Source organism: Pongo abelii, chromosome 2 (genome assembly GCF_028885655.2).
Source record: "Pongo abelii isolate AG06213 chromosome 2, NHGRI_mPonAbe1-v2.0_pri, whole genome shotgun sequence".
NCBI lineage: Eukaryota > Metazoa > Chordata > Mammalia > Primates > Hominidae > Pongo > Pongo abelii.
The window spans coordinates 17,625,307-17,645,106 of NC_085928.1; the positions used below are offsets into that span (position 1 = coordinate 17,625,307).

Below are 19,800 nucleotides of genomic sequence, written 5' to 3' on the forward strand. Positions count from 1 at the left end.
GAACTGCAACATAGATATCTTGATTCCTAGGCAGTTATCTACCCAACAGTCTTACCAGACAAATATTTGTTTCTTTTCTGAATATATCCAATCCAAAGTAGTTAGCATTCCCAGAACATTCCAAGTGGGTGACCAATAGCAAACAACTCAGTGTGATCTAAAGCACTGATTTCTGGTGTTTTCTTCAAGGACGTTTTTGGTTTTCAATCTGTTAACCATAAGGAATATTGAATTTAGCAAAGTACATTGACATTTTCTATGCAACATGTTAAGAACAGCTGAAACCAATTAAATGCTAATCAATTTTATTCTGTCTGATGCAGAGTGGAAAAAAATGTTCCAAAGGTCTCTCCACCCTGAGATGTTCTTGGCAACAGGTCTCTGTGCTGTGGGCCCCCTCCCATCTCTCTTAGTCATGTACCCTAAAGAAGAGGAGACCTGGCCAACTCCCTTCAGATCTAAGATGAGAGCAGAACTGAGTCCAGCATTTTCCCTTGAAATAAAAGTTTATCCTTCCAAAAGCACAGGCAACCAAAGTGAAAATAGACAAATGGGATTGCACCAAACTAAAAAGCTTCTGCAGAGCAAAGCCAGCAATTAAGTGAAGAGACAACCCATGGACTGGGAGAAAATATTTGCAAACCATACATCTGATAAGGGGCTAATATCCAAAATATATAAGAAACTCAATTGCAAGAAAACAAATAACTTGATTTTAAAATGGGCAAAAGATCTGAACAGACAATTCTCAAAGAAAGATACAAGTGGCCAACAGATATATGAAAAAAATGTTCAGACATATCTAATTATCAGGGAGATGCAAATTAAAACCACAGTGGGATATAGCTTTATATCTGTTAAAATGACTATTATCAAAAAGCTGAATGATTACAAGGGTTGGTAAGGATGTGAAGAAAAGGAAACCCTTGTATACTGTTGTTAGGAATGGAAATTAGTACAGCCATTTTGGAAAATAGTGTGGAGGTGCCTCAAAAAAACTAAAAATAAGGCTGGGAGCAGTGGCTCATGCCTGTAATTCCAGCACTTTGGGAGGCTGAGGCGGGCAGATCACCTGAGGCCAGGAGTTTGAGACCAGGCTGGCCAACATGGTGAAACTCAGTCTCTACTAAAAATACAAAAATCAGCCAGGCATGGTGTCAGGCACCTGTAATCCCAGCTACTCAGGAGGCTGAGGCAGGAGAATCTCTTGAACCCAGGAGGCAGAGATTGCAGTGAGCTGGGATCGCACCATTGCATTCCAACCTGGGCGACAAAAGTGAAATTCCATCTCAAAACAAAACAAAAAACAAACAAACAACAACAAAAAAACACCTAAAAATAGAATGACCATACGATCCAGTCATCCTGTTTCCAAAGAAATTGAAATTTGAAATTAGTGTATCTAAGAGATACCTGCACTACCATATTCATTTCAGCATTATTCACATTAGCCAAGATATGAATTCAAACTAAGTGTCCATCAAAGGATGAATGGATACAGAAATGGTGGCATATATACACAATGGAATACTATACAACCTTCAAAAAGAAGGAACTTCTGTTCTTCACAGCAACATAGCTGGAACTGGAGGAATTTATGTTAAGTGAAATGAGCCAGGCATAGAAAGACAAAATACTGTGATTTCACTTATATGTAAAATCAAAAAAAGTCAATCTCATAGAAACAAAGAGTAGAAGGTGGTTATCAGAGGCTGGGGCAGGAGAAGGGATAAGGAAAGGGACAATGTTAATCACCAGAAAGTACCAAGTTTCAGTTAGACTGGAGGGATAAGTTTTAGTGACCTATTGCACTGTATGATAGGTGACCACAGTTAATAATAATGTATCATATATTTCAAAATTGCTAAAAGAATAGATTTTTAACGATTCTTTTATTGTCTCTTCACTATTAATCTCCCAACAAAAAATTATAAGTTGGTGAGGTAGATATATTAATTAGCTTGATTAATCTTTCTCAAATGTGTATAAAACATAGATCAAAATATCACATGGTACCCTATAACTATTTGGTTATTAAAAGTATTTTTTGTTAATTAAATTTTTTTTAAAGTTCATCCTGGGAGGAAAGAAAGCTACAACTCTGAGGCAATGTATAGCACAACTATGAGAATAAGAGGGGTGGAGGAAGACAGTGAAATCCAGCCACATTCATCCTCTGTGGCCACCTCATGGACTTAACCAACCATCTCTATTACCTAATCTCCTAATGCCAGTTCCCCCAAGCTCCACCTTCTTCCGTGAGAGACAGACAGCAAAGCCAAAGATTTTCAAATCCAACAAATTAAAGTTTGAATTTGGGCTCTGCCAGTTATTAGATGTGACATTAGACAAACTATTTAATCTCCCTGAGCCTCAGTTTACTTATTTGTAAAAGGAGAGTAATAATACCAACTTGAAAAATTAAATGATTTGAGATCTATTTTACAACATGGTGACTAAATTTAAGACCAATGTATTGTATACTTGAAAAATGCTAATAGAGTAGATTTTAAGTGTTCTCACCACAAATAAAAGATAAGTACATGAGGTAACATGTAGGTTAATTAGCTTGACTTAGCCCTTTCACAATGTACATACTTCAAAATATGTTTTATACCATAAATATATACAATTTTTATTTGTCCATGAAAAAAGAAAATAATTAAATGAAATAATGGAATATCTGACACATAGTGGGTGATCAATAAATGCTAGCTTTGTCCCACACCATTCCTTCTAATAAATTATTTTTGTACCCTTTCCTATATTCAATTCATTTCATTTTTCTATTAGCCTTGTTCAAATATGTTGGAGTGTATGTGTGTGCGTGTGTACATCTGTGCGTCTGTCTGTCCTATTGTATCTTTCCTGGAGGACAGATGGATAAGAACGTGTATTAGGAAGCTACAAGCCAAAGTGTCCTGATATGCTGTGTGCACAACAGGGAACAGATCATTCTTGATCATATCTAGGGTTTTTAGCCTCTAACCCCAAAGCCCAAAATTCTCTGGGCTTCTGGAAGACAGCCACAGTTTTCAGCACCAGTCTGTGTGTGTATGTGTGTGTGTGTGTGTGTGTGTGTGTGTGTGTGTGTGTGTGTGTATATATATATATATAAATCTGCTACTGGGAATGGAGATGAAAGAATGTCATACAAACTAAACTTGAACTTGAAAATGCCTACCACCTCCCTCAACTCAGCTGAGAGCTTGTCACCTTCTATGTCACCTTCTACCCATGTGGTATTATTCTCACAGTACCACCAGCTGCTGAGTGACTATGGGCCACCATCCCTAGGCTATACCCAGGGAACTGGAAACAGCTAAGTGACCCCAAAGCAAATGTGCTAAACTGCTGGCTATCATCCAAGAGCTGAGGGAGCTATCAGATCCACCTATACAGGAAGCAAGAGCACAATGAAGAGACCAAAACAAGTTATCATTCATGCTAAAAGACTAGTTTGGGAGAGCTTGGCTAAAACAGAATGGAATGCCAGATTCTAACCACCTTCATAGTTTTGCGAGGTATTCCATCTTTTTACAAGATAGGAAGTTACAGTTCATCTCCCCTGTCCAGATGAAACAAGTTTTCAAAATGGTAATCATTTGGTTTTTCTTCCTGGTTTCTTTCCCATGGTTCAGTAGGCTCTCAAACTAGCAAAGATCTTACAGTTGATTAGGATTTCCATTTTAAGTAGTTAGAGCTACTCAGATTTTTTAAAGCATTAATTTAAAAGATGCAGGTAAAAGTTTTTTGTCTTACAGCAAACTGTTGCTTGCCTCCAAGATACCAGTGTTGCACATTAATCTTCTCTTTTGAATACATTCATGCACCTAAATTGTTTTTTGTTCCATTCCATAAAGTAATACACCTCTATGAATTTTATTTTGATGAATACTGACAGCACTCTTTACTTAGTAGCCAGTCCCTGGTTTGCCATACAGTATACATTCTCTATAAGTTCTTTTTTGCTTAAGTATTGCATCACTATCAATGCTTTGAAATTAAAGATGCACAAGTTATAAATACAGAATAAAGAGTAATCAACTAAACTTAACTATTTTTTACTAAAATTGTATGTAGATTTTAGTTCTATGTTTGCTGTAAGTTCATCAAAACATATTTCAAAATGACTAAAACTACTTGCATATTTATATGTATTTATTTGATGTAATAAAGCTTATGTTCATTAACAATAAGTAGATAAAAATAAAGAATTAGACCCTAACAGATAAACAATTACATTAAATGCAAATGGTCTAAATTCATTAACTAAAAGAGATTGGTAGATTGGTTTTAAAAACATGATCCAACTAAATGTTCTGTGCAAAAAATTTGCTTTAAATGTAATGATATAGGCAGGTTGAATGTAAAAGGATGGAAAAAGATATACCATGCAAACATTAATCAAAGGAAAGCAGAAATGGTCATATCAATCACATAGACTTAATATTAACAATATTAATAAAGCAGACTTCAGAACAAAGAAAATTACCAGAGAAGGATACTATGTAATAAAAGAGTCAATCTACCAATAACATATAGCAATCCTACATGTGCTTGTACCAAACAACAGAGCTGCAAACTATGTAAAGCAAAAATTGATAAAACTGAAAGGAGACCAAGTGCAGGGGCTCACACCTATAATCCCAGCACTTTGGGAGGCCGAGGTGGGTGGATCACCTGAGGTCAGGAGTTTGAGATCAGCCTGGCCAACACAGTGAAACCCCGTCTCTAACAAAAATACAAAAATTAGCCAGGCATGGTGGTGGGCACCTGTGGTCCCAGCTACTCAGGAGGCTGAGGCATGAGAATCGCTTGAATCTGGGAGGTGGAGGCTGCAGTGAGCCGACATCATGCCACTTCACTCTGGCCTGGGCAACAGAGCAAGACTCCGTCTCCAAAAAAAAAAAAAAAACTGCAAGGAGATGTAGAGAAATCCTGAAGGAAGAGCAGATTTGAATCTGTTCAGAGGATTGGAACCCAGAGAACATGACAAGAATGCAAAACCATAGAGGCTTTACCCTCCAAAGAGGCAGTGGGCTGAGCTCAGTGAGAGACAGCATCTGCTAGGTAAAACAAGGCCTGAGGATTCTGGGAGAGTATAATATGCAGGATGATATCAGACACATATTGCTGAACCTTTTTTTGACTCAATAATTATTTTAATGTATATTACAGAAAAAATACATTGGGCACAGTAGATAGAAACATGGTTACACAGACCATATAAATTAACAGACTCTGTCATGAATGTTTCAGACTTTCATATAGTGAACATTTCAGCATGACTTTTATTTTTGTTTATTTATTTTTTTGGAGACAGTCTCGCTGTGTAACCCAAGCTGGAGTGCAGTGGCGCGATCTTGGCTCACTGCAACCTCCGACTCCCGGGTTCAAGCAATTCTCCTGCCTCAGCCTCCCAAGTAACAGACTAGAGGCGCCCGCCACCACACCCGGCTAATATTTGTATTTTTAGTAGAGACAGGGTTTCACCATGTTGGCCAGGCTGGTCTTGAACTCCTGATCTCAAGTGATCCACCCATCTCGGCCTCCCAAAGTGCTGGGATTACAGGCGTGAGCCACCGCGCCCGGCCTCAGTATGACTTTTTGGAAATAGGGATGGTAAGAATGACTGCTCCCATCGTCTCACCCCTGGTAGTCTAGGTGGGCTATCATTCCCATGTTAAGATTGCATCCAAATGGTGGTGGACTGCCAAGGTGCCCCATCTGTATCACATCACCAAGCAGGGGCACCAATCATCCTGAACTAAGGAAGCATCTAGGTTTAATGCCAGCATTAGTCACCCAACTGGCCAATCTTAAGCCTAGATCAAGGAGTTCTTCACATGTTTAAATCATGCAGCTATTTTTTTGTACGCATCTTATAAATATTTATTACTTGATTGTCATGGTTTTAAAAATTTTACCTTTTAAAAGTATAACTTTTTTGTTTTCATGATGTTTATAGAAGCAGTACATTGAACAAGTGTGACTGTGACACAATCGAAATCCAACTTCGTTTTCTGTTTCCTGTGTCACCGCTAAACTTTATCCAGTGGGGAAAGCTTTCTTTCTACCACTGGAAAATAACCCAGCAAGCCTGGTGTATATATATATATATATTTATATTTATATTTATATTTATTTATTTGTTTATTTTTTACTAATGCTTAGATAAAAGACAGTCTTACAGACTTTTATGTGCAAACTCAGTCTTAATTCGGTAGTTTGAATATCAAGTCCTAGATATTAGTCAGCTCTTCCATTTTCTTCCTGTTCCCTAGGCAAGGCTTCTACTTGACAGCTGCCTGTTTTCCAGAAAGGGAGTGTGGTTGGTTTCTGCTCTCTCCACTCACTTCCTCCTTCACTTGTTAGCTGAAGTTTGACTTCTTTCAGGGACAGAAAGGGGCAGGCTGGAGGGACGAGATGTATAGGTCAAAGGACAGTACTTGCTGGCTAGTGGCTGAGAGCTCTCTGGGTCAAGCAGAAAGTCAAACGTGGCTACCTGGCTGGGCACTTTCATGGAGATTTCCATCATTCCATGGTGCAGGGTACCTAATAATGTCTAGTTCAAGTGGTCATTGATAACTTCTTTCAAAGCCTCTAAAAAACAGCATTCCCCTCTGGCTTCTTCTTGCTAGAAGAAAGCAAGAATTCTTCCAGGTCACTCAATTAGGATGGCAGGTCAAGACTAACACAGTAACTTCTACATTTTCTTGGGTGGGAGTCAGGGGCCATTGCCCTATATATATCCCCTAAGTGCAGAGAGCACCTTCCTTAGCTCTCCTTGTAGTTCCAAGGAAGCTTCTCGCACTAGGTTTCTTTTTTTGTTTGTTTGTTTTTATTATTGCACTATGTTTAAGGAGAAGGCAGTACCCCCTCTCTTGGGTCTCTAACTTAGCACCAGGTCCCTCCTAAAAGGTCTTCCACAAATCCTCCTCTCTCTTCACATTTTGACTTATTTTAAATATCTTTGATTGAGCTAAGATATCCAAAAATCATAGAACAAGCTCTGCACAAATTCCTTCGTAAATTCACATGTGAGGAGCCTGTCTCACATGAACTTTGGTAATATACCTACTGTATTGAAGCCTCAGTCAAAAATGTGGTTGGAAACCTCATTCTAACATCCTGCTATATATATTTGTTTGATTACCTTCTATTTTTAAAAAGTGGACCAGGCATGGTGGTTCATGCCTGTAATCCCAGCAATTTGGGAGGCTAAGGCAGGTGGATCATTTGAGGTCAGGAGTTTGAGACTAGCTTGGCCAACATGGTGAAACCCTGTCTCTCCTAAAAATACAAAAATTAGCTGGGTGTGGTGGCACACACTCCAGCCTGGGCGACAGAGTGAGATCCCATCTCAAAAGAAAAAAAGAAAAATATTATCAGTTTTCCATTTATGATAGAGAACTTATTTTTTAAATTAATATACTTGATTATATAGTGAACCAATTTAAAGAAAAAATATTAAATAATGAAATACAGGAGATACATATATAGGACTGAAAACATAGAGATGGTAGGCTGGGTGTGGTGGCTCACGCCTGTAATCCCAGCACTTTGGGAGGCTGACGCGGGCGGATCATGAGGTCAGGAGACGGAGACCATCCTGGCTAACATGGTGAAACCCTATCTCTACTAAAAATACAAAAACAAAATTAGCCAGGTGTGGTGGCTGGCACCTGTAGTCCCAGCTACTCAGGAGGCTGAGGCGGGAGAATGGCATGAACCCGGGAGGTGGAGCTTGCAGTGAGCCAAGATTGTGCCACTGCACTCCAGCCTGGGCGACAGAGCAAGACTCTGTCTCAAAAAAAAAAAAAAGAAAAGAAAAGAAAACATAGAGATGGTATATAAGTCATAGTCATATTCATCATATATTATAAATCAAAGGTATTTTATAAAGATTAATTTAGTGCCAGGCACAGTGGCTCACGCCTGTAATTCCCAGCACTTTGGGAGGCCAAGGCGGGCAGATCACGAGGTCAGGAGTTCAAGACCAGCCTGGCCAACATGGTGAAACCTTGTCTCTACTAAAAATACAAAAATTAGCTGGACGTGGTGGTGGTGGCACACGTCTGTAATCCCAGCTACTTGGGAGGCTGGGGCAGGAGAATTGCTTGAGCCCGGGAGGCCCCCCAAGGAGCTTGCAGTGAGCCGAGATCGTGTCATTGCACCCCAGCCTGGGCGGCAAGAGCAAGACTCACTCAGTCTCAAAAAAAAAGAAAAAAAAAGATTAATTTAATAGAAGCAAGAAGAATATGTTGAAAGGAGGAGCAACTATAGTTTTAAGTTACTGTTTTATGAGTCCTGAAGACACACACTAATACAAGATTATGAAGAAGATTTAGTAGAGGTATGAGTGACACTTGGAAGTCGAATGCCTTCTGAAAGTTCAATTATAACACAGACTGCAGATTTGCTTGCCACATTCTCCAACTTGTAAGGAAACTGGCCCATCCCTCCCAAATAAATCTTAAATAAAAGCAGTACATTCAAAGGGGCCTCATTCCCTATCATTCCCTAGCCACAGTTGATTGTTCCAGGATGGGAAATTGGTTTGAGTTTGGCCCATTAGACATCTTCATTAGGAATTTGGAATCATGACCAAAAGAATAAAACTCAGTTTGACTTCCCCCTTCAACAGTGAATGGATTCACTATTAGCGTGCCGGAAAATTATATTTCTGAACTTGTAGGATGGACAGTCCTCATCTCAGATCCTAATATGTGTCACCCAAACTTGTAGAAATGAATGAACAGAAAACCAGAATTTTGATTTCTAAATTTGTAATAATAAAATGATTTAATAAACTAGATACTTTGATGTACAGATCAGCATATTCTGTCACTGTAAGTGAATCTATATAAGCAGCCAAATCATCAGAAATTTTCATGAAATCAGAACAAGAGATGCTAGCTGAGTGATCGTGGCTGGTGGACCATGATAACCTGATGAACCCACCTCTTCCAAGGGCATCTACTAACCTTGAGAGCCAAATCCTTGTGTTCTTTAGTTCTGGCTGCCTTTTATTTGACCCACTTACTGGTTCTAACTTTTTATTCTTCCACTAACAGCTAACCCACTTTTTAATTGAAACTTTGCTTTTTAAATATCTCAATAGCGGTAGCCTGAATAATGGCCCCCCAAAATATGTCTACGTTCTTATCCTAGAACCTGTGAATGTTACCTTGTTGGACCAAAAAAAGGTCTTTGCAGGTGTGATTACATTAAAGACCTTGAGATGAATGGGAAGATTATCCTGGATTATCCATGTGGTCCTAAATGCAACACAAGTGTGCCTCTAAGAGAGAAGGGGAGGCAGTTTTAAAAAGTGGTGGTATACCAGATGGTAGAAATTAGCTTTCTCACATTCTAGGGTGATTGGTAATGGCTTGGAGGAGAGATGTCCAGCAGGGACCTTTTGAAGGAAGACCATTTGTACCTTTCTAATAAGGGAGATGCCTGGAAGGCTGCAGGAGCTTCTCAGGACTGCTTTGCTTTTTGTTGTTGCCAGTGTTGCCTAGGAAAGTTCTTCACCTTGTTGATAAAAACTGGTTCTGGTTTCCATTTTTTCCATACTTGTGAGCCGACCTCATAGTGTTCCCTTGGAGACACCAGCACCAGCCAGCTGTCCCCCCTCCTCAGAGATCTGAGTTTCAGCTTCGTGGGTCCCTCCTCTGAGTTCAGAGGCACCAGCAGTGACAAAGAGCTCCCAGCCTGGCTTCAGCTCAGCAGGGCTTCTCTTCTAAGCTTCTAGATCCAGATCACGCTGCCTCTTCCCTTATTTCCCCTAGCCCTAGGAATTGCTTCTTGCAATTACGTTTTCACACTTTACCTGGACAGTCTTCCAATACCTGTTTAACCACTTTCTTATTTCTGAAAAAATAACTAGTATGGCTTTTGTTTTGTTTTATTTTGTTTTGAGACAGGGTCTTGCTCTTGTTGCCAAGGTTGGAGTGAATTGGCATGATCTCGGCTCACTGCAACCTTTGCCTTCTGGGCTCAAGCAGTCCTCCCACTTCTGCCTCCCATGTAGCTGGGACTACAAGTTGCACCACCATGCCCGGGTTTCACCACGTTGCCCAGGCTGATCTTGAATTCCTGGGCTCAAGCAATCCCCCTGTCTCAGCCTCCCAAAATGCTAGGATTACAAGTGTAAGCCACTATGCCTGGCGTGTTTTCTTGATTAAACCCTTTTTATTAGAGCCACAGACAGAAGATGAGAAGGTAGCATGACCACAGAGGCAGAGATTAGAGTGATACAGTCACAAGCAAAGGGATGGCAGCAGCCACCAGAGGCTGGAAGGGGCGAGGAACAAATTGCCCCCTCGAGCTGCTGCTTTTTTTTTTTTTTTTTTTTTTTTTTTTTTTGAGACATAGTTTCTCTCTTGTTGCCCAGGCTGGAGTGCAATGGCACAATCTCAGCTCACCACAACCTCTGCCTCCCAGGTTCAGGAAATTCTCCTGCCTCAGCCTCCTGAGTAGCTGGGATTACAGGCATGCACCACCATGCCCAGCTAATTTTGTGTTTTTAGTAGACACGAGGTTTCTCCATGTTGGTCAGGCTGGTCCCCCTCGAGCTTCTGAAAGGAGAATGACCTGAAGGGAGCACAACCCTGCTGACATCCTGATTCAGGCCTGGTGATACGGATTGCAGACTTCTGGCCTCCACAACTGTGAAAGAGTAAACTTCCATTGTTTTAACCACCCCATTTGTGGTCATTTTTTACAGCAGCCAACGGAAACTAATACACCAATGCTCACAATTTCAGCTTGAGAGCCACCCTTTCTCTTACAGGTGTCTTTACATGCCTGAATTCTAATTCATTGTATCTGTTAAGTAACTGGTATACAAGTAACAGCAACTGACTTTAGCTACCTCCTAAGCAAAAAAGGGAATTTGTAATTAGTGTACAGGGGAGTCTGATGGAGCCTGAGGTCAAGGATGCAGCTGGACCTCAAAAAAAAAAAATGGATCCCTTGTAATCCCAGCACTTTGGGAGGCTGAGGTGGGAGGATGACTTGAGCCCAGGAGTTGGAGACGAGCCTGGGCAACATAGTGAGACCCTGTCTCTACAAAAAATAAACAAAATTAGCTGGGTGTAATGGCATGCACATGTAGCCCCAGCTATTCAGAAGGCTGAGGCAGGAGGATGGCTTAAACCTGGGAGGTCAAGTCTGCATTGAGCTATAATTACACCACTGCACTCCAGCCTGGGTGACAGAGTGAGACCCTGTATCAAAAAACAAAAGCAAAAACAAAAACAAAAGCGAATGGATCCAGGCAACCTGGGGATCGTCTTTCACAATCGCTGTTCTCTGCTCCTTTCTGAGCATCTCTCTGCTGCATGGCCTCTCTTGCTGCTGCCTGGCTTCCTCCGTGACTCAGCCCGCATAGCAGATAATGGCTTCTACCAATGCTCTCAGCTGTAAATTGTGTTTCCTCGGCTGTTAAATGAAGAACTTGAATAATACACTCCGCAAGCTCCATCTGGCTCTTAAAATTGATGGAATTCTATTAGGAGTCCTGTGCAGTGGATGACAGGTGGGATCCTGAGGAATGGAGAGCAGGCCTGTGTGAGACCCAGCTGTGCAGGAGCAGGCACACATCAGGAAGGTGGCCCAGTCTGACCTTAGAGTGCCGAGTGGGGTCTCTTCAGGGGTCTGGTGAGATCATGGGCTCAGCCACGCTGGAGAAGAGCTGGTGACACCTGGCATCAAGGTGGGGCATCCTGAGTCTGCACCTTTAGGCTGGCACTATCCACTTATATGCTGATGGTTGGCAGAAACCCCAGGTTTGTCACTGCCTATCTCTAATTAGCATCAATAATTTATTCATTCCTTCCCCTGTTTTGACAGGAAGAAGCCCCACCCCCCGGCCTTTTTTTTGTTTAATAAAATGAGTTTTCCTGCCAACCCCCACCTAACTATTCCCTCAGAGCACCTGCTTGAGGTAGGTTCAAATCAGCCCTCAAGCCACAGTGTGACTAAACACATCTATGCTCGCACAGAGAGTTCAGGAAATTCAACTCCACCACCTGCCAAGACACAAAACCTCACTGTAGGCCTCTTAGCTTCTTACTGATCCTGATTTGCATCTTCTTACTGATCCCGGGATTTGGAGCCAGCAGAAAGCCCAGGGGATTTCTTCCAGAGGCTAAGGTGGGCTTCAATGGTGGGGATATCTGTGTCCCCAGACTTGGCCTCAAGCTGGCTGCTGGTCTTCATGAAACGAAACAGCCACCTTCCTTACACGGATTCCACCGTGCACATCCCACTTGACCTTGTGTACTCCAGCCAGACTAAATTGCTTCCTGTTCATGGCTTCTCTCTTCCCTCTGGGCTTCTAAATTGTGCTTAGCCAGAAATTCCCATTCCTACCCATCCCATCATCCAGGTCCTTCACCTGGATAGCTTTCATCTGCTTATAAGATACTTCCTTTGGGACACGCTCCCTGACCCCATCTCACTGAGGTTACCCCTATGTGTTCCCACAGCACCCCTTACTTGTCATTAAGCTTCTCACTCTGGCTGGCAGTCAGCTATTTACTTTTTTGCCTCCTTCCACCAACCGGTAGTTCCAAACTTTGTCTTTTTTACCTACATCTCCTGTACTTAGCACAGAGTCTGGAACGTGGTGGAAGCCCCATAAATGTTCAATGATGACAGGATCAAGTGCACATTTACTCACTTTCATCACCTTCCTAGGGACCACCAGCCCCTTCCATGTTTCCTACTTTCAAATTGTGGCCCCTTTCATGTTATAATGAGTATTTCATCATGAGGCATAGTGAAAAATGAGATGCTGAGTACCGTAAACACAGAAGAGGCAATGTTTTCTTAGATTAGCTGCCTTTCTTGTTCACAATGAACTAAAGAAGGTTTTTCTAGGCATGGCAGATATTCTGGGAGATTCAGGAAGGGATATAGGGAGAGAAACCAACCTTTCCTGCATCCCAACTTGAACCCTGAAGGGAGGATTTCCAAACATTCTCCCAGCATTGTTATGGAATGACATACATTCACCCACTCTGAGTTCCTCTCATGGCTTTATTTATCATGCTCTCATAGATTGGAAAGCAGAGGGAATTCATTTTGAGACTTCCAATTATGTGCAGCATTCGATTAAATCTATCTTGAGAAACATCACTCATTGGCCTGTCTGGAGCTATTGTTGTGTGGTTAGCTCAGCACATATTTTCCAAGCACAAAATAAAAGGGTTAATGTGTGGAGATTCAGAAGAAGTCTCTTATTTGGCACTTGTACCAGCTATGAGATGGTTCCTCAGAACCATCCCACCACTAAGCAAACCAACCCTCTCTGAAGGGTCCCAGCTACTCCCCACGTCCTCAAGATTTTACTGGAGCTGTGGAGCACCTCAGGGAGGGGCTCCCACTCAGGAAGGAGGCATTTTTCCTGCATGGAATAAGCCATGGAAAGAGTCCCAGTTCTACAGGACTGAGAGTATAACTTAAAAAAAAAAGAAAAAAGCAGCATAGACATAATCACTGCTTCTGTAGAAGCCACATTGTTACTTCCAACCCCCAAGCGAGTGTCTGAGTTGGAGAAAGAGAATGAAAGAAAAATAAGGTCCTGATGCAACAAGAAGGAACCCGCACTTGACTCTACAGAACTGACCGTGTCTGATGTGCACACGTTATATTACTCTAGACCAGTGGTTCTCAACTGGGAGTGATCTTGTCCCCAGGAAACACCTGACAAAGTCTGGAGATATCTTTGTCGCAAATTGGGGAGTGCTACTGGCATCTAGTGAATAGAGTTCAGGCTATTTGAAAAGGCTTCAAAAGGGAGGATCTAACTCAGGCTTGCAGGTTAGAAAAGGCTTCCTGAAAGAGGCATATCTAAGATACACCCTGAACTACCAGTGAAAGTTAATCAGATAAAGGATATGGTGGTTCATGGCTTTCTGGAGACTTTCCCCCTTCTTGCTTGATGTTGACCTCAGTCCAGCACATGTATGAATTCCTCACATTTTTCTGGGTGACAAGATTTAGATAAGTAGCCTCATTCTCAGCCCTGGCCTCCAATATTCCCAGCTTCTCTTCCCCATTCCCCTGCCCTACTGCTGAGGGGTCCCCTGCCTTGTGGTTGGACCCCACTACATACAACCTGGTGCTCATCCTCACTCCAACACCTGCAGCTACATCAGGTGGTACCAGGTTTCCCACCTTCATCACTCCCTGCAAGAAAGTAGCCACCTCAAAAGTGCCAAAGAACCGTTATTCCAGAAACAAGTTAATTCGAGTTCAATGCATTTATGGGTCTGTCCCTCACTGTTTACGTTCTTAAGCACTGGTTCTCAAATGTGGCTTCACATTAGAATCACACAAAGTTTTAAAAATGACCATGTCCTCAGAGATTCTGACTTTGTTGGTACGGGTGCAGCCTGAGCAGCAGGAGCTTTACATTCCTCTCAGATTATTCTAAGAGGTAGCAAACACCAAGGACCATAAAGCCCTGTCCAAGCATGTTGGACCCCAACACGGAAGCAGTACACTGATGCTCTCTGGCCCCACACATGCAGCCAATGCTCTCCCGCCTAATCTTCCCACCTTGCGCATCTGCTCCCACTAGTCCTGCCTTGGTCCCCATAGAATTTTCCATTCATTACTCTTAACTTTGAACAGCATTATCAGTTCTCTCTTTCAACTCAGGGTCTGTTCAGTTGCCTTAATCACCTTCCCATTCCCTCTATTCTATTCTACCCAAGTACAACCTTACTTCTGCTTCCTCACAACATAAGATCGTTTATCTTCTTATCACATTCGCCTATGTGTAAGTTTATTGCTGCAGTGGCAATTTACCACATACTTATTGACTTAACACATAAATTTATTCTCTTACAGAAATGGGTTTCACTGGGCTATAACCAATGTGTTATCAGGGCTATATTTCTTCTGGAGGCTCTAGGGGAGGATCCATTCCCTGACCTTTTCAGCTTCTAGAAGCTGCCTGCATTCTTTGGCTTGTGGCCCCTCCCACCATCTTCAAAGCTAACAGCATAGCATCTTCTAATCACTAGTTCTCTGACCTCTGCTTTGTCACTTCTCCTCCTCTTATTCAGACACCCTGTCTCCCTCTTATGAGGACCCTTGGGCCAATCTGGATAATCCAGAATAATTTTCCCATCTCAAGGTCCTTTACTTAGTCATATCTGCAAAGCATCTTTTGCCATGTAAAGTAACACATTCACAGGTTTGGGAAATTAGAACATGGATATAGATATCTCTCTGGGGGTGGGGGGTGCGTTCTTCTATCTACCACACCCTGTTAAGGCAGCTGTCAGCTTTGTAATCTGTCAGCTTTCAAATACCTAGAGGTTCTGAGATCTTTAAAGATGGAGACATCGTAACACTGGACTTTTTGGACCTATTTCCAGTAAAATGAGAAGGATGAATCAAGCCAGCACAGCAGGTGATGTTGGTGGTGATAGTAGTGATTTTGCACCCCTCACCCTGGGGATATCTGACAATGTCTGGAGACATATTTGGTTATCTCATGTGGTGGTGGTAGTAGGAGGGTACTACTGGCATCTAGTGGGTTGAGGCCAGAGCATGCACAGAACAGCCCCTCTACAACAAAGAATTATCTGGCCCCAAATGTCAATAGTGTCAAGGTTGAGAAATGCTGAATTAGACCATTACTACTCAAAAATGTGGTCCATTAACCGGCAGCCTGAGTATGACCTAGAAGCATTTTAAAAATGCAGAATCTTGGGCTCTGGCCCAGAGCTATTGAATCAGGGTATGCATTTTAACAAGATCCCCAGGCCATTCTATACATATTAAAGTTAAAGAGCAATGGACTAGAGCAATGATTCTCCACCTGGGCTGCACATTAGAATCACTTTAAAAAAAGACACTAACCTGAGTGTAAGACTCAGATCACAGATTAATTAAATCAGAACCTCTGAATGTTGGAAACCAGGCATTGATATTTGTTAAAAGAACTCCCGATGATTCTAATGTGTAGTCAGGATTGAGAAGCTCTGTCCTATGATCTCTGAAGCTCTGCTATTCAAAGTGTGGTTAGTGGGCAGATATATCAGCATCACCTGGGAAAATTTTACACGCACAGACCAATCTTTTGCTCTACCCCAGAACTTTTGAATCAGAATCTGCATTTAACAAGTTGCACAGGTAATTCCTATTCACATTAAAATTTGAGAAAAAATCCAATTTCTTTTCAAAATATAAAATACAGATTTTGCTGAGGCCATTTATTGTATTCCTAAGGAGGGAACTATTCAAAATCTTGTTTAAACAATGCTCTTCTGCTTCCAAATACTGTATATTGCATGACTATATTTAGTTGTGCCGTTCACAGGTAAATCACTACATTTTAAGCAACTCACAGCTTGTCAGCTTCCAGGAACAAGGCTTTCTAAACAACATGGTGTGTGGAAAAGCACTCTCCATGGAGAGGCAGGAGTGCAGTTAGCAATGAGAAACTTGGCCAGGATTTGCTTGGCAAAGAGGTGTTTCTAACAGAGCCCACACCTGGGTTGTGCCAAAGGGAAGAGAGGAATGAGTTACAGAGCAAAGGCAGGCAGGGAGGAAGCCCTGATGATAGCACTTAAATTAGAATGAGAGGTTGCAGAGCTGGGAGTGGAGGTATGGATTCCCAGAGATCAGTACAGCACTTGTCAGGCAAGGCTCAAAGTAAGTTATGAGCAAACAAACTTTTTTTCTTTTTAATCTAAATAGAGTAAGAATAAGAGAGTGAGCAGGGGAAAAGGAGGAGCAACCTGTTCTACCTTCTCCTGGAAAATAAAAAAGGAGAAAGAGAAGAATTTAGAATTTAAAAAAATACTATCTAATCTTTGAAATAGGAATTACCATATCCGTTTTATACAGGATTAAAATGGAGGCTTTGAGAGATTAAGCTACTTGCCCAAGTATACCAACCTAGAAGTGGTTAATTTAAACACAGTTTTCTCTAATTTCTGTTCATTATGTGCTGAAGGTGGCTGTTATGGATTGAATTATGCCCGTTCACTCCCCAATATTTGCATGTTAAAGTCCTAAACCCCAGTACCTCAAACTGTAATCTTATTTGAACATAGGGTCTTTCCAGAGGTGATCTAGTTGAAGTGAGGTTTTTTGAGTGAGCACTAATCTAATATGACTGGTGTCCTTATGAAAAGGGGAAATTTGGAGACAGGTAGAAATGGAAGATGGAGACACAGGAAGAAGATCGCCATTTATAAGCCAAGGATGGAGGCCTGAAACAGATTCCTCCCTCACAGCCCTCAGAAGGAACCAACCCTGCCTATACTTTGATTTTTGTCACAGAGTGGACCTCACAATTGGAGTTCGGCCTGGGAGGCCGCATGGGTTCTTGGCTTTGTGCAGGAAGGAATTCAAGGATGAGCCAACAGAGTAAAGTGAAAGCAAGTTTATTAAAAAGTAAAGGAATAAAAGGATGGGCACTCCATAGGCAAAGCAGTGGCATGGGCTGCTTGACTGAGTACACTTATGGTTATCTCTTGATTATATGCTAAACAAGAGATGGATTATTCATGAGTTTTCCAGGAAGGGGTGGGGAGTTCCTGGAGCTGAGGGTTCCTCCCCTTTTTAGGCCATATAAGGTAATTTCCAGACATTACCATGGCATTTGTAAACTGTCATGGTGCTGGTGAGTGTCTTTTAGCATGATAATGCATTATAATTATAATATAATGAGCAGTGAGGACAACCAGAGGTCATTTTTGTCACCATCTTGGTTTTGGTGGGCTTTGGCTGGCTTCTTTACCACATTCTGTTTTATTACCGGGGTCTGTGTGACTTACCATGTGAAACCAGTCCTGCTGACCTTCTATCTCATCCTGTAAGAATGTGTAACCTCTTGGGAATGCAGCCCAGCAGGTCTCATCCTCTTTTTACTCAACCCTTATTCAAGATGGAATCACTCTGGTTCCAATGTCTCTTGACAATTTCAAGCTTCTAGCTGCTACATAATAAATTTCTACTGTTTAAGCAACCCAGTACTTTGTCCAGCAGCCCTAGAAAACTAAGTGACGCTAATAATAAGGATTTAATCAAGGAAACAGGCCAGGCACAGTGGCTTATGCTTGTAATCCCAGCACTTTAGGAGGCTGAGACGGGGGGATTGCTTGAGCCCAGGAGTTCGAGACCAGCCTGGGCAGCATGGCAAAACCGTGTTTCTACAAAACATACAAACATTAATTGGGCATGATGGTGCAACCTGTAGTCTCAGTTACATGGGAAGCAGAAGTGGAAGGACTGCTTGAGTCCAGAAGGCAGAGGTTGCAGAGAGCCGAGATCATGCCACTTCACTCCAACCTGGGCAACAAGAGCAAGACCCTGTCTCAAAACAAAAGCCACACCAGTTATTGTTTTTTTTTTTTTCAGAAAGAATTTAACTTAAGAAACTGGTTAAACAGGTATTGGAAGACTATCCAGGTAAAGTGTGAATACATGTAATTGCAAGAAGCAGCCACCATTCCTAGGGCTAGGGGAACTAAGGGAAGAGGCAGCTTGATCTGGATGTAGAAGCTTAGAAGTGAGGCCCTGCTGAGCTGAAGCCAGGCTGGGGGTTCTTTGTCACTGCTGGTGCCTCTGAACTCAGAGGAGGGACCCATGAAGCTGAAACTCAGATATCTGAGGAGAGGGGGACAGCTGGCTGGTGCTGGTGTCTCCAAGGGAACACTATGAGGTCAGCCTACAAATATGGGAAAAATGGAAACCAGAACCAGTTGTTATCACCAAGGTGAACAACTTTCCTAGGCAACACCGGCAACAACAAAATGCAAAGGAGTCCCAAGAAGCTCCTGCTGCCTTCCAGGCATCTTCCTTATTATAAAGGTACGGATGGTCTTCCTTCAAAAGTTCCCTGCTGGACATCTCTCCTCCAAGCCATTACCAATCACCCTAGAATGTGAGAAAGCTGATTTCTACCATCTGGTATACCACCACTTTTTAAAATTGCCTAAAATCCCTTTGTCATGACACTACTCCCCACTTCAAAAACCTTTATTAACTCCCGGCTCTCTCTCTATCCCCATTTTCTCTCCACCTTGACCCTCATCCCTTACTGGCAATGATTTCACTCGTCCCTATTTAATACTCTTTTTTATTCTTCATGTTGACAGCTCCACACTCTCTCCATAAGCCCTTTCTTCAGTTGTCTGCCTCAATCTCAGCAGTTGAGATCATTTTTCCCAAAGAAAATATGCTGTCAGACAGCAACTCCTTAACTTCTCTCCCCTCTTCCTCTAAACTTAACTATCATGTCTCTAACTTCCCTCCTTCTTGCCTGTCCCAGAGGCAGAGCTTTCAGCCCTCCTGTACCGGGGTAACCTTGCCCTATGTGGGCCTCAAACCTGATCCCTCATACCTCTTCCCAGGCCTTGCTCTCTTGTCTTTATTTTGAATCTCACCCTCTCCAGGAGCTACTTCTTCCCCACCTATAAATACACCCACATCTTCTCCCATCCTAAAAAATGCTTCAAAAGACCCAGCTCCCTTCTCAAATTCTCATCCACACATAACTTTTCTCCCTCACTTTCCAGTCACTCCTCCACTCATGCAGCCTACCATCTATCACTGTCACTCAAACACCTTCCATCAAGATCAGCAATGATTGAATAGCCAATTTCACCGACCTCTCAGTAGATTCTAGGATGGCTTTTCTTGGTGTAAGAGTAATACGCATTCATTATTAATCATGAACATTTGGGAAAATACAGAAAAAAATATATAGTAAAAAAGAAAGTCATTGAGAGGAGCTCCACTGCCATGGGGCATCTA

The 19,800-nt window shown here is 42.0% G+C and overlaps 1 pseudogene; it reads left to right on the plus strand.

The window, feature by feature from the left end:
* Positions 1-3,146: 3,146 nt before the first annotated feature.
* On the plus strand, positions 3,147-3,503 carry LOC112132620 (cyclin-dependent kinase 2-associated protein 1-like; annotated as a pseudogene).
* The last annotated feature ends 16,297 nt before the right edge of the window (positions 3,504-19,800 follow it).